Raw genomic sequence first — 15,847 nt, 5'->3', positions numbered from 1 at the left:
AAATGTTCCCTGGGATAGATCCATGGACTCTGGGAGATAGAATTTCTCTTTGTGAGGCTTTGCCTGCTGACAGCCATGTCTCTTTCAATATGGAGAAGACCAGTCTGCAAGAAAGGATGAGACAAATGTGGAAAGAGAAGCAGAGATAAGCAGAGATGAAATATAGACCCAGAGAGTTCTGGCAATGTTGAGTCTCCAACCTTGGTTCCTTCCTAGCCTTCTGAACCAAAGCAATCATTTTTTTTTTCTGCTTAAGGTGGGTTGAGTTGGGTTTCTGTTGTTTCTTATTTTTAAATGTCCTGATTAATTACAACCTGAGAGTTATACTCAACATCTTCCCTCCCCCTCAACTCTGAGGTCTAGGAGGGATCTTAGATGTCCATTCTTTCTTCCATTAGGATGACATCTTTCCTGCGAAGCTCTTTCAGCTTCTAAACACATAGTTTCTCAGTGGACCCACCTCCTAGACCCTCCAGACAGAACAATACATATGTGAATCCAAGGGTGAATCCAATTTAGGCTGCTAAGTTAGGCCCCTTCCACATAATCACTCATTTAACAAATATTTATTGAGCTCTTACTATGTGCCAGACACTGTTCTAGGAGCTGAGAATATAGAAGTGAATAAAATAGACAACATTTCTACCCTCATGAAGCCTGTATTCTGATGATAATTAGATAACAAATAATTACACATATAATTTAATCTCATCAGTGTTATAAAGAAAAATGGAGCAGGTTAATAAGATAGGAAGTGATGGGGTAGAGTGCTATTTTAGGCAGTATGAGCTGGGGAGGCCCTCCAAGGAGTGAACAGTCGTGAATAAAATGTGGATACGAGTCATGTGGATATTTAGGAGAAACATAGTTTAGGCTAGGGAGACAGGAAGTACGAAGGCCTGGAGGTGCCTGACATGTTCAAAAACAGCAAAGGAGGTCAGTGAAGTAAGGTGAGTTAAAAGGAGGAGTGGTAGGAAATGAGGCCAGAGAGGTAGCCAAGGGCCAATCTGCAGCAGGCCTTGGAGGTTGGGGTAAGAACTTTGTATTTTTCCCTAATTGTGATGAGAAGCTATTAGAGTGTTTTGATCTGGGGATTGGCAGTATCAGATTGACCTTTTACAAGCATCCCTCTGGCTGTGGTGGAGATAATGGATTGTAGGGGGTGAAACAGGGAGGCAAGACAGGAGATTACTGTGTGAGTCCAAGTAAGAGATGATGGTGGTTTCAACTAGGGTGGCAGCAAGGGAAGCAGTGAAAAGTAGGTGGATTCAGCATCTATTTTTCTTTTTTTTTTTTGGTTTTTTTATGACCAGAAAACAAGTGAGAATTTTTAATTCACAGAGGATGAAAACACAAGACACTGATCTCATTATACATACAATATTACAATAAGCTGATTAGCTGTGGACTATTAAAACATTTAAGACTTCACATACACACGTGTACTTTGAAACAAGAAACACAGGACAATTTTAATCTTTGATATGTCATAACTACCAAGAGAAAGAACACTGATTTGAGTCTAATTGTTTTCCTGGCATGCAATCACTATACAGGCCAGGCCGAAAGCATACTGTATATTGTTAAGGACATCTTTAGGCAAACATAAACATTCTCATTTGGGAGCTTTTTCTCCCTACCCAAAACAATCTGCTTTTCCATCGCTGTCAAGTAGCTTGGTTTGTTATCAATTTAACCAGATCACGACAACAAACAACATTTTCACCACAAAACTCAGGTGAGAGGTTTTTACACAGGTCATACAAAAAATATTTGTTCCCAAGAAAAGCAATCTGTAAGTTATAGATGCAACCCTAAGAAAAAGAGTCTTGGTTACAAATCATTCACTTTCAAATATTGATGAAGAAATAAAGAATGGAGGGGTGGGTAGGGGTGGGTGGCAGAGGCAGTGGCATGGCAAGAAGCACAAAAGCACAAAAGGTGTGAAATGAGGAAAATATTTGCCACAGGAAATACTGGATTCAGTTGATTTTTTTTTTAAATGAGGTATCATAAGAGTGTGCCAGTAAATGCAAAAACAAAACAAAATTAGAAACCAAAATGCACATTTCCAATGGAAAAACCTCTAAACCTCTTATAGTTTTCTTTATTCAGATTAGACATTTCATATACAGCAGTTAATCTAGAAAAATACATTTAAAAAAATCTTCAGCAGACCATGCTCTCTGTAACAAAACTTTCCAAACCCTGTTTTATTATACAAACCAATCTACAATAGTAGTGTAAAAAGAAATTCTCAAGTTTAGCAATGTCATTTTCGATCTGACATCCATCTAATTTACATATGGGTTTCCACTATTCGTATTGCAGAGTTAGAATTCTGTAATAAATTTTTTCTAATGTATTCTGTACATATTAAATAATCTAAAAGGTTCCTCTTGTAGTGCATTTACTATTTAGCAAGTCTATTCAGCATTTTTCCAGTACCATTTGCATTACAGTGATTTGCCTGTAAATGTAATTAAAATCTAAAAGTACACACAGTTAACTTTCTCAAATAACGGTCTATTTCTGGAGGGAACCTAATATTCACGGAAAAGAATTACCAATATCGTGATTAGAAATGAGGGGTTAGAATGCACTCTGAGACTATATAGCACAATTATAAACATAAGCTAAAGGACAGTGAGTCTTTAGCCTGTATTTACATCAAATAATGTTGGTTTCCACAGGGTCATACCAAGAACTCAGTATGGCACTAGATAGAATTAGGATTGTTAGCTACAAGTCAGTGTAGCACAGACAGCCCCCAAATACCCTGAACTGGCTTATGCTAAATTAAAGTCCAGTATATTACAGTGTTTTAAGTACTATTAGTGTGCTGCTGTGCTACTCCGTAAAGACAGCAAGCCTTCATCAAGGGATCGCATCTGGGTTATAATGGGTCCTAGCAATCAGAATGCCACTGTATGCAGAAACGCTGAAAAAAAAATACACAGGTTTCAAAACAGATATACTTCATTTTGTTTAAAATGCCCAGGAGCGTTTTCAAAATAACTGATAGTAAGTATTGTTCTATAGAGTGATGAACCTATTGAATCATGAGAAGAAATTCTACATTATCCAGTTTGAGGAGAAAAAATGTAGTATTCTTACCAAATTATCCAGTGTATATGACTGGTTAGAATCGCAAGTTTTGATTTTTACTGAAATTCAGAGTATGAAATGCAAACATTCAGGATAAAATTAATTCAAACGTACACACAGTTCTATCAACTTGCAACAAAGCAGCAAATATGAGGGCCTATCACACATCTGGACTCTCCCATTCCTTTCTGATCCCTCAGAAAAGTGCAAAATCAAAGAGTCACTGCTTGGTCCAAACATAAAATACATCAGGTATAAGGACTTGGAATCTGATGAAATCCGGCTTCTATTCCACAGGTTGTCTTCAGTAAGAGTCAACGTCCAAAGATGGAATTTATCTCAAGAAGAATTAACTCTACAAACTGATTCTGGTAGACGGTATGAACTGCTATGTTACCAGTCTCTTTCTCTGGCTTTAACAGAGTGGGACCAGACACAATTGCTATACTCTGATATGTCATTCTGTTTTTTTCTCCATTTTCTATAACTCTTTTGAGATGTCTAAACAGAGTCTGCATTGTGTCCTGATTTGGCTTTGGCAACTGTTTGATTAGATCCTTCACAGCAGAGACACGCTGTCTTGGTTCTTGTTTAACTGCATTAACAAAATCATTAAAATGATCAAATGTAAGGAGAGGTTCTGGTAATTCTCAAAAAAACATTTTCAGTGCTCCAGTGATGACATGAATATCTTCCCATTTACTATCCTTCAAGTCCAATTTCTCATCGTGGTTGACTGCAAACCTCAGCTTCTGGATCACTGCAAGGTTGCCACTAACTCTGTAAATCCCATTAACATCCAACCCATATTGTTCAACATGTTCAATGCACAATTTCACAAATTTTGGCACTGTGCCATTCTCTCTCTGACACAGATTAGCAAGATTGGCTCCAAATACCTGATCTTTAATATAACCATTTTCACGAACAGCTTGCAAAGTGGGGCATCGTGTAAGAAACTTCTTTAAGTTTTTCTTGTTTTTCTTCTGTTCTGAAGAATCTATGCTAGATACTTTTGTGGAACGCAATTTCTTCAGATCCTTATTGTCCTTTCTTTATCGTGCTTTTCTATTCCTGGTGAATCTGGTATATCGTCCTCAATTGCTTCATCGGGTTCTACTGTCTGATTACTGATAGTGCTACTAAGAACTTTAAAACCACTCATTGATAACAGCGTCATTATCAAACTGAATCAGCAGTTCTGTTCCTTGACAGGTTTTCAGCTCAAATACATTCTTTTTGCTGGATTTATCCTTTGAAGCCATCTCAATCGTCGCCCCCTTCAAGTCCACTGTGAACTCTGGTTTGGATTGATTACTCCCAAATCAGCTTGTGCTACTTCCTTGAGCTCTGGTAAACAGTAAAGATGAACCCTGCAACACGGCCCAAGAAGACAATTAGTTCTTTTGAACCTTTTTCCCATTTTCAGTAACTTTTGTTGCATTTAATAATCCATATTTCTCTTGACCCTTTGGACTGCTGGCTGTATCTTGGTTCTTTGGTGAAGAGGAAGAAGACTCATTTTCAGAGTAGCAGGGTTTTGAGCCAGTTGGAGATTCCTTGTCATTGGTGTCCAACACAATGGTGCTATGTCTCCACTTTGTTAACACTATTGGTTCTTGCAGCCGCCTGTCCAGACTCCTACTTTTAATAATTTCTCTTTGCTGCTGAGATGAGGCATTATACTTTGGCAACTCCCATTCTGACCGAGATCCATCTGCACTGTAGTAATATTGTCTACCTTGATCGTCAACATGCTTGAGCCACTCTTGATCTCTTGGACTTTGGGAATCTCCTTTGCTTATGTTTGTATCTCGAGTCCAACGAGGGGGTTTCCAAGTTCTTTCCTGTGTTCCTCTGTTATAGTAATAACAATGCCCTGAACTATCTTTATGAGGTTCCCATTCTCCATTAATCTGAATTGCTGGGCTTCCGGGGATTGGGGGGGAGAGACGACTGGGATATTTTCAGTTCTTGCAGGTTAGTGTAGACAGGAGAATCTGGCCGCCCTTGATTTGGAGGTGTTGTCGCCCTTATCTGCTCAGTGGAGCTGCTGCTAAGCTCATCACCGGACTCTGAATCCTCATGTATCCGTTCTGAGGCTTCTTCTGCTGAATCACAAGACTGTTCCTGGGAGAAGCCAGCTTTCTCTACGTCCAAGAACTCTGGACCGGGAAAGTGACCAAATAAGCGTGTCCTATTCTGGCCAGAAACTTTGGGAGAATGTGAGTCACTGTTGAACTTTCCATTATTATGGGTCAGGTTCAGGTTGAGGTTGACAGTCTGACCTGGAATATAATTGGGTCCAAAATTCTGATTGGCATCACGAATAAGACCTGTTCCTTGAACAGACGGCAATGGCTTTCCAAAACTTGAAAGCTCGGGCAATTTGTTCACATTTTCTGTTGACCTCTGAAGATGGAGACTCTGCATCATTTTCACAGAATGATTCGGCAGCCCCGCTGTCTGTTGCACAGGTGGCATCAGGGCTCTGCGGCCGACCTCCCTCACATACTGGGCAGGCACACAAAACGCTTTGGAGTTCTCATCCAGCTTGACCTGCCACCAGTCATCGCTGGTCTTCTTCACCAGGATGTATCGCTCCCCTTGTTTTATCACGACCTTTCTGTCCTTCGCTTTGCATTCTTAATCATACTCCACTTCAATATACACGTGCCCTGGAACAATCTTCCCACCTCTGTCAGCCGTTTTCTTTCCATAATATTCACCTCTCAAAAAGGATGCTTTGCCACATTATGACTCTGTGGCTTGTTGGAGCAATATGGCTTAGAAGGAGAACTAAACATCCAGTCTTACGTTTAAATCAAGGGCCCGGTGGCCTCGCGGGGGCCGGCTCCCTCCTGGCCGCTCGGCGGCGGCGGCGGGGAGCCCAGGCGAGCCCGAAGGGCGCTCGCTCGGCCGCAGCCGGGCCAGCGGGTCCCCATCAGCATCCATTTTAAAGGCAAAGCCAGTTAAAGCGAGTAAGCTGTGCTGATGAATTGGACATGGAGTGTGAGAGAGGGTCAAGGATGACTCCCAGTGTCTCAGCCTGAGCAACTAGGTTAATCGGGGTGACGTTTTTTGAGATGGGGAAGAATGAGAGAGGCACAGGTTCAGGAATGGGGGAAATCCTCAGTTGAGTTTGGGACCTTTTAAATTTGAGGAGCCTATTAGGCATCTAAATGCAGATGTGAAGAAGTTTGGAGAAAGGAAATATATATCAAACAAAAGGGTGCAAAGTGGTTGGATGGAAAGGGGGAGTTTCGGAGAAGCAAGAAGAGTTCCAGCAACACCCAGGCAGAGCACATCACGCTGCCAAAAATGGAAAGAGAGACCACCCTGGCGGTCCAGTGGGGAAGACCCTGTGCTCCCAACACAGGGGGCCCAGGTTCGACCCCTGGTCGGGGAACTAAGATCCCACATGCTGCTGCAACCAAGACCCGGCGCAGCCAAATAAAAAAAAAAAAATGGAAAGAGGGCAGATACACTTTTTTTTTTTCTCATTATCTCCCTAACCAGGGCCTGGCAAAAATTCAAGCTATATTAATTGAAGGGGGTTTTGTTACTGTAAATCAAGATAGGTAAAGGGACAGAGACTCTTCTAGCATCATAATCCACCAAAAAGGCATGCCAAGAGAATGTCAATGGCAGTGTGGAATGTTCAGCTTTCTCAAAGAGATTCCACCCCGAGGCCAGCCTTTGGTTTCTGCTCTCTCCATCCCCCTCCACTCACAGGACTGGAGAGGCTTCTTCATCTCCATTCAACTTTGGAACTGGATGGAGCTGAGTGACTACCCAATTTAGACACCCACATCAGACAGGGAAGTTCCCAGAGGTCCAGGGGGATGGAGAGCAGAGGCAGGGAAAGTTTTCCCACCGACTGCAAGAGGGGGAGGAGTGCTCCAAAGCATCTAGAACAGAGGTCTTGTGCCCACCGAGGAACTGAGAATTGAGTGGAGTAGTAAGGGCCACTCAAAATCAACATGTCCTATTGATTCGGATTGGTTAGAATGTGTGATTTAAACGGGGAATTAAGGCCATTTTGTGCATTTTTCTGCACCCCGTGTATATATGGGTGACCAACTAACATGCTCTTTTAATCTCTCTCTTTCTTCCACCCAGGGGTTGCACAAGTATTCAGAGCACATGGAAATACTGAACTCTTTGAGGGCAGGAACCGGCGCTTAGTTTAGTAGCTGGCACACAGTAGGCACTCAATAGGTGCTTGCTGAATTTTTTTTAAAAGCTAAAAGAATAATCCAAATAAACTGAGGTGAGAATCAAACCAAAGGGGTAAGTGAGCAGAACAGAAGGAGAGGAGAAAAAAGAAAATGCAAATGTGCGGGATAAGGGCTGTCCGGCTGCACTTGGGAGAACAGTAAGATGCAATAGGAGTAGGGAAATAAAAAGGAAGCAAATTAGAGAGGTTAAAGTTATCACTAGAAAAGAAAGGTAGAAAAAGAAAAGAAAAGAAAGGTAGAAAAAGGAAAGAAAAGAAAGGTAGAACTGAGCAAGTTTTGGCTGCCAGCTTTTCTGCCTGACTTCTGCCAACAGGGTGTGCAGTTTTGTTGATGAAGACTTCTTCTTGGCCCTGTGCAGCAGTAGATCGACCACAGAAGAAAACTCAGAGTTTCAGCATTCAGAGGTCACAGCCAGGCAATGGGGACGGGAGCCAGCCTTGATCAATGCAGAATTGATTTACAATTTAATGCTTTTTTGTTTCAAAGTAAGATACCAGAAGAGGACAACTCGGGGTCAGGCTTCAAGTTCCTCCTGCCAACACTGTAACACTAATAGGAGGAGTTGACATTATTGAACACAGGCTACACAGTATCAGGAGAGGGTGACCTGTGGAAAGGGCATGACAAAGAAGAGGTAGTGGGAAAAAGAAAGGGCAAGGACCTAAAAGAGAAGGCCAGGAAAGTGACTTACAGAGAAATATCAAAGGAGGGCTAGACCTATAAAATAGAAATTGATGGATGAGGGGAGGAGGACATTAAAAAGATCTTTAAGAGGCTTCAGGGACTGTAAGAAAGAGGGCAAAGCAGAGATGTCACGTGGAACATCTTACGTAACAAGTAGCTAGTGAAAGCTATTGTAATATATAACATGATGGAAAGAAGGGTGTGCATGTGGAGGAGGCACCCCAGCACTTAGTGTCTGCATGTAAATAAAGAGTGGAAATTCTATGGCTACCCAGCCAGTGGACCCCTGATAAAACAAAAGTAGGTGCTACAGTCCCTCTCTTTTAAACAGAAAGGAGACTCAGGCAGTGTGGTGACCAAGCATTTGTGTCAATAGAGTGGCATTAAGCATCTCAGTTCTGTCATTTAAAAGGTGACCACTTTGGGCAAGTTCCCTTGATTTCTAAGCCTCAGTTTCCTTGTCCGTAAAATGGGGACAATAAAACCTAAATCACTGGGTTGTCATTAGTATTAGCAATGCACGGACGGTGCCTTGCCCATAGGAGGCACTCACTATTATGACTACTAGTACTAGTACTAGTACTCCTACTACTTTTTCTATTGATTCTATTATTCATCCATCTTTTTACTTAAAGAAAATGAAATGAACAAACAAAATACACTGTTGAGGATTATCCCAGCCCTAATGAAAACATCTTTTTTCTCCTGGTAAGGAAAGAGAGTGAACCAAAGGAGGAAGGGCAAAAGGCATGAACTTAGACACAAAGCCTTATTCAAGTAGGAGAATACTGGCGTGTGTGTATGTGTATTTGTGTGTGTGTGTGTGTGTGTGTGTGTGTGTGTACAGCAAGCTGTCAGAGCAGGAATAACATATACAGTTGGCCCTCTGTATCAACGGGTTCTGCATCTGTGGATTCAACCAACTCTGCATGCAAATGCTTGGGAAAAAAATTCCAGAAAGTTCCAAAAAGTAAAGCTTGAATTTGCCACTCTGTGGCAACTATTTACATAGCACTTACATTATATATACAACTATTTACATAGCATTTACTTGGTATTAGGTATTATAAGCAATCTAGAGACGATTTAAAGTATATGGGAGGATGTGCCTAGGTTATATACAAATACTCTGCCACTTTACATAAGGGACTCGAGCACCAGGGATTTTGGCATCCATGGTGGTCATGGAACCAATCCCCCACGGATAATGGGGGACTACTGTATTAAGACCATAGATGGGGAAAGGGTGAAGATTAGAGTTTAGTGTGTTGAAAAAGTGGTGTCGACCACTTGTGGAAAGGTGTTTGGTGATAGGAAATGAACTGTAAATGGGCAGAATATCTTGGATCTTTTATAATTAAAAACCCCATGGAGGAACTTACACAAGCCTCTTAGATAGCCTCATCCACCAGGGGGCAGACAGCAGAAGCAAGAAGAACTACAATCCTGCAGCCTGTGGAACAAAAACCACATTCACAGAAAGATAGACAAGATGAAAAGGCAGAGGGCTATGTACCAGATGAAGGAACAAGATAAAACCCCAGAAAAACAACTAAATGAAGTGGAGATAGGCAACCTTCCAGAAAAAGAATTCAGAATAATGATAGTGAAGATGATCCAGGACCTCAGAAAAAGAATGGAGGCAAAGATCGAGAAGATGCAAGAAATGTTTAGCAAAGACCTAGAAGAATTAAAGAACAAACAAACAGAGATGACCAATACAACAACTGAAATGAAAACTACACTAGAAGGAATAAGTAGCAGAATAACCGAGGCAGAAGAACGGATACGTGACCTGGAAGACAGAATGGTAGAATTCACTGCTGCAGAACAGAATAAAGAAAAAAGAATGAAAAGAAATGAAGACAGCCTAAGAGACCTCTGGGACAACATTAAACGCAACAACATTCGCATTATAGGGGTCCCAGAAGGAGAAGAGAGAGAGAAAGGACCAGAGAAAATATTTGAAGAGATTATAGTCAAAAACTTCCCTAACATGGGAAAGGAAATAGCCACCCAAGTCCAGGAAGCACAGCGAATCCCATACAGGATAAACCCAAGGAGAAACATGCCAAGACACATAGTAATCAAATTGGCAAAAATTAAAGACAAAGAAAAATTATTGAAAGCTGCAAGGGAAAAACGACAAAAAATATACAAGGGAACTCCCATAAGGTTAACAGCTGATTTCTCAGCAGAAACTCTCCAAGACAGAAGGGAGTGGCATGATATACTTAAAGTGATGAAAGGGAAGAACTTACAACCAAGATTACTCTACCTGGCAAGGATCTCATTCAGATTCGACAGAGAAATCAAAAGCTTTACAGACAAGCAAAAGCTAAGAGAATTCAGCACCACCAAACCAGCTCTACAACAAATGCTAAAGGAACTTCTCTAAGTGAGACACACAAGAGAAGAAAAGGATCTACAAAAACAAACCCAAAACAATTAAGAAAATGGTCATAGGAACATACATTTTGATAATTACCTTAAACGTGAATGGATTATTTTATTTTTATTTTCATTTTTTATTTTTTAACATCTTTATTGGAGTATAATTGTTTTACAATGGTGTGTTACTTTCTGCTTTATAACAAAGTTAATCAGTTATACATATACATATGTTCCCATATCTCTTCCCTCTTGCGTCTCCCTCCCTCCCACCCTCCCTATCCCACCCCTCTAGGTGGTCACAAAGCACCAAGCTGATCTCCCTGTGCTATGCGGCTGCTTCCCACTAGCTATCTATTTTATGTTTGGTAGTGTATATATGTCCATGCCACTCTCTCACTTTGTCACAGCTTACCCTTCCCCCTCCCCATATCGTCAAGTCCATTCTCTAGTAGGTCTGTGTCTTTATTCCCATCTTGCTCCTAGGTTTTTCATGATCTTTTTCTTTTTTCTTAGATTCCATATATATGAGTTAGCATACAGTATTTGTTTTTCTCTTTCTGACTTACTTCACTCTGTATGACAGACTCTAGGAACGTGAATGGATTAAATGCTCCAACCAAAAGACACAGGCTTGCTGAATGCATACAAAAACAAGACCCATCTATATGCTGTCTACAAGAGACCCACTTCAGACCTAGGGACACATACAGACTGAAAGTGAGGGGATGGAAAAAGATATTCCATGCAAATGGAAATCAAAAGAAAGCTGGAGTAGCTATACTCATATCAGATAAAATAGACTTTAAAATAAAGAATGTTACAAGAGACAAGGAAGGACACTACATAATGATCAAGGGATCAATCCAAGAAGAAGATATAACAATTATAAATATATATGCACCCAACATAGGAGCACCTCAATACATAAGGCAACTGCTAACAGCTATAAAAGAGGAAATTGACAGTAACACAATAATAGTGGGGGACTTTAACACCTCACTTACACCAATGGACAGATCATCCAAACAGAAAATTAATAAGGAAACACAAGCGTTAAATGACACAATAGACCAGATAGATTTGATTGATATTTATAGGACATTCCATCCAAAAACAGCAGATTACACTTTCTTCTCAAGTGCACACAGAACATTCTCCAGGATAGATCACATCTTGGGTCACAAATCAAGCTCAGTAAATTTAAGAAAATTGAAATCATATCAAGCATCTTTTCTGACCACAACGCTATGAGATTAGAAATGAATTACAGGGAAAAAAACACAAACACATGGAGGCTAAACAATACGTTACTAAACAACCAAGAGATCACTGAAGAAATCAAAGAGGAAATCAAAAAATACCTAGAGACAAATGACAATGAAAACACGACGACCCAAAACCTATGGGATGCAGCAAAAGCAGTTCTAAGAGGGAAGTTTATAGCTATACAAGCCTACCTAAAGAAACAAGAAAAATCTCAAGTAAACGATCTAACCTTCCACCTAAAGGAACTAGAGAAAGAAGAACAAACAAAACCCAAAGTTAGCAGAAGGAAAGAAATCATAAAGATCAGAGCGGAAAAAAATGAAATAGAAACAAAGAAAATAATAGCAAAGATCAATAAAACTAAAAGCTGGTTCTTTGAGAAGATAAACAAAATTGATAAACCATTAGCCAGACTCATCAAGAAAAAGAGGGAGAGGACTCAAATCAATAAAATTAGAAATGAAAAAGGAGAAGTTACAACAGACACTGCAGAAATACAAAGCATCTTAAGAGACTACTACAAGCAACTCTATGCCTATAAAATGGACAACCTGGAAGAAATGGACAAATTCTTAAAAAGGTATAACCTTCCAAGACTGAACCAGGAAGAAACAGAAAATATGAACAGACCAATCACAAGTAATGAAATTGAAACTGTGATTGAAAATCTTCCAACAAACAAAAGTCCAGGACCAGATGGCTTCACAGGTGAATCCTATCAAACATTTGGAGAAGAGCTAACACCCATCCTTCTCAAACTCTTCCAAAAAATTGCAGAGGAAGGAACACGCCCAAACTCATTCTACGAGGCCACCATCACCCTGATACCAAAACCAGACAAAGATACTACAAAAAAAGAAAATTACAGACCAATATCACTGATGAATATAGATGCAAAAATCCTCAACAAAATACTAGCAAACAGAATCCAACAACACATTAAAAGGATCATACACCACGATCAAGTGGGATTTATCCCAGGGATGCAAGGATTCTTCAATATATGCAAATCGATCAATGTGATACACCATATTAACAAATTGAAGAATAAAAACCATATGATCATCTCAATAGATGCAGAAAAAGCACTCCCTAACACCTTACACAAAAATAAACTCAAAATGGATTCGAGACCCAAATGTAAGACCAGACACTATAAAACTCTTAGAAGAAAACATAGGAAGAACACTGTTTGACATAAATCACAGCAAGACCTTTTTTGATCCACCTCCTAGAGTCATGGAAATAAAAACAAAAATAAACAAATGGGACCAAATGAAACTTCAAAGCTTTTGCACAGCAAAGGAAACCATAAACAAGACGAAAAGACAACCCTCAGAATGGGAGAAAATATTTGCAAACGAATCAACGGACAAAGGATTAATCTCCAAAATATATAAACAGCTCATGCAGCTCAATATTAAACGAACAAACAACCCAATCCAAAAATGGGCAGAAGACCTAAATAGACATTTCTCCAAAGAAGACATACAGATGGCCAAGAAGCACATGAAAAGCTGTTCAACATCACTAATTATTAGAGAAATGCAAATCAAAACTACAATGAGGTATCACCTCACACCAGTTAGAATGGGCAGCATCAGAAAATCTACAAACAACAAATGCTGGAGAGTATGTGGAGAAAAGGGAACCCTCTTGCCCTGTTCGTGGGAATGTAAATTGATACAGCCACTTTGGAGAACAGTATGGAGGTTCCTTAAAAAACTAAAAATAGAATTACCATATGACCCAGCAATCCCACTACTGGGCATATACCCAGAGAAAACCATAATTCAAAAAGACACATGCACCCCAATGTTCATTGCAGCACTATTTACAATAGCCAGGTCATGGAAGCAACCTAAATGCCCATCGACAGATGAATGGATAAAGAAGTTGTGGTACATATATACAATGGAATATTACTCAGCCATAAAAAGGAACGAAATTGAGTCATTTGTTGAGACGTGGATGGACCTAGAGACTGTCATACAGAGTGAAGTAAGTCAGAAAGAGAAACACAAATATCGTATATTAACACATGTATGTGGAACCTAGAAAAATGGTACAGATGAACCGGTTTGCAGGGCAGAAGTTGAGACACAGATGTAGAGAACAGACGTATGGACACCAAGGGGGGAAAACCACGGTGGGGTGGGGAGGGTGGTGTGCTGAATTGGGCGATTGGGATTGACATGTATACACTAATGTGTATAAAATTGATGACTAATAAGAACCTGCAGTATAAAAAAAAACCCAAAAAAACAACTAATACTAAACTTTCTCTGGGTTATTTGTATGGAAATATGTTAATATAAATGTTTCAGACATTAAAAAAACAAAAAAAAAAACAGCAAAGAAATCCCCATGACATGGCTTAGCCCTTTGTCTGTCTGGTATTAAACGGCGGCAGCTCGAACAGAGGGACAGAGAGGAACTGGATAATCTTATCCTTTTCCGAGCTGCCTCTTTTTGCTTCCCTTCTCTTGCCTCAGAGAAGAGGCAACGTCCCAGAGCCTCAGAGCTGAGCTGGGCTACACATCGATAAAATGCTTGCCTGGTAGAGCTGGGGAGGTTTCTTTTCTTTTCTTGGCCATGTGTCTTATTTTAGTAATAAGCAACAAGCTACTGCTTGAGAATGCTCAGACTGAGGGGGAAGAGGATAAGACAGACAATCCTCACAACTCCGGTGGAAGCCTGTTGCTGGGGGTGTGGGTAGGGGCACTGCCCACGGAGAAATGCATTTTGTCAGTGGTTCTGAAGAGGAAAAGGAGCCCCAGGAGGGGACAGAGGCTGCAACAAGCCACACAGGCAACCAAATGAAAAAGCTGCAAGAATAGCAAGGCTTAGAGCGGCAACAAAGTTAAAAAGCAGAGAGCTTAGAAATGCAAAAGGCTACCTACCTATGCTGTTCTTCGGGGTGCAGGCTGAGGTCAAGGTCAGGGGCTCAGAGAGGAATGGCTACATAACTTGCAAGGTTCAGTGCAAAATGAAAATGCAGGGTCCTTTGTTCAAGAACTATTAAGAATTCCAAGACAGTGACAGCAGAAGATTAAACTAAGCCTGGGCCTTATTGAGCGTGGGACCCTGTGGGACTGCATGGGACCCACACCCATGGAGCCAGCCCTACCTAGGAACATTTTTAAGTGGATCCCCAAATATGGGCTCATTTTATTTTATTTTATTTTTTGGCCGCGCGGCCTGTGGGATCTTAGTTCCCTGACCAGGGATCGAACCTGTTCCCCCTGCAGTGGAAGCGTGGAGTTTTTAACTACTGGACCGCCAGGGAAGTCCCTCACTATTTTATTTAATAAATCAAGATGATAGGGCTAGAATAACTTTTGTGTTGTTTTGTTCCAAGCTTTGTTTTCTGAATTTGAAAACTTTTATATTATTTTATATTGTATAATGTATATTCTATTAAAACAATGCAATCATATAGTCATAACAGTAAATGAAGAGAAAGTGTGAATAGCTTTTGCAGATGTGCATGAATGGCCAAGCGCCTGTCCTTTAAATAGGAGCTCTGTTTCCTATTTCCTTTAGCGGCCCCGGTCGTGTGTGATTTTGACTGAGGCTCTGGAAAATGGAGGATAAAGGAGAGGAAGACTATTTCCAGGACTCGCCTTCTCCCAGCCCCATCCTGCACATATATTCTCATTCTGGGCTCTTCTTGCAGCTCCCCTCCCTCCCAAATCTTTCCCTGAGCTCTTTAATGTTCATTCTGCTTATTTGTCACCCCTTGTGGCAGCTATTAAACCAAATCCTTACTTTGAGACTTGATAATTAAATGGAAAGAATTAAGCATTTATCCTGCCTTTCCAGTAGGAACTATATTTCAGCATAATTAAATAGCCATAGTTTCATTTTACTTTGTATTTATTTAACACTTACATGGTACTTACCATGCACCAGGCCTTATTCTGATTGCTTTAGTAATACTACCTCCTTTAATTCTCATAGCAACCACATTTTACAGATGAGGAAATTGAGGCACTGAGCAGTTAAGTGACTTAGTCACACAGGTAGCTAGTGGTGGGACCAGGATTGGAATATAGACAGTCTGACTCCAAAGTCCATACTCTTACTGCTGCCTTAGGCTGCCCTGGCTGAACAAAGGAAGTTCTGTCCTGAAGAATGCCAGCTAGTAAATA

At 40.5% G+C, this 15,847-nt stretch overlaps 1 pseudogene; it reads right to left on the bottom strand.

Annotated features, from left to right (window-relative positions):
* Positions 1 to 3,181: 3,181 nt before the first annotated feature.
* LOC132357163 (rho GTPase-activating protein 12-like) lies at positions 3,182 to 6,063 on the bottom strand (annotated as a pseudogene).
* Positions 6,064 to 15,847: the final 9,784 nt, after the last annotated feature.

The sequence above is a fragment of the Balaenoptera ricei genome, chromosome X, assembly GCF_028023285.1.
Source record: "Balaenoptera ricei isolate mBalRic1 chromosome X, mBalRic1.hap2, whole genome shotgun sequence".
NCBI lineage: Eukaryota > Metazoa > Chordata > Mammalia > Artiodactyla > Balaenopteridae > Balaenoptera > Balaenoptera ricei.
This window is presented reverse-complemented; position numbering and strand designations above follow the sequence as displayed.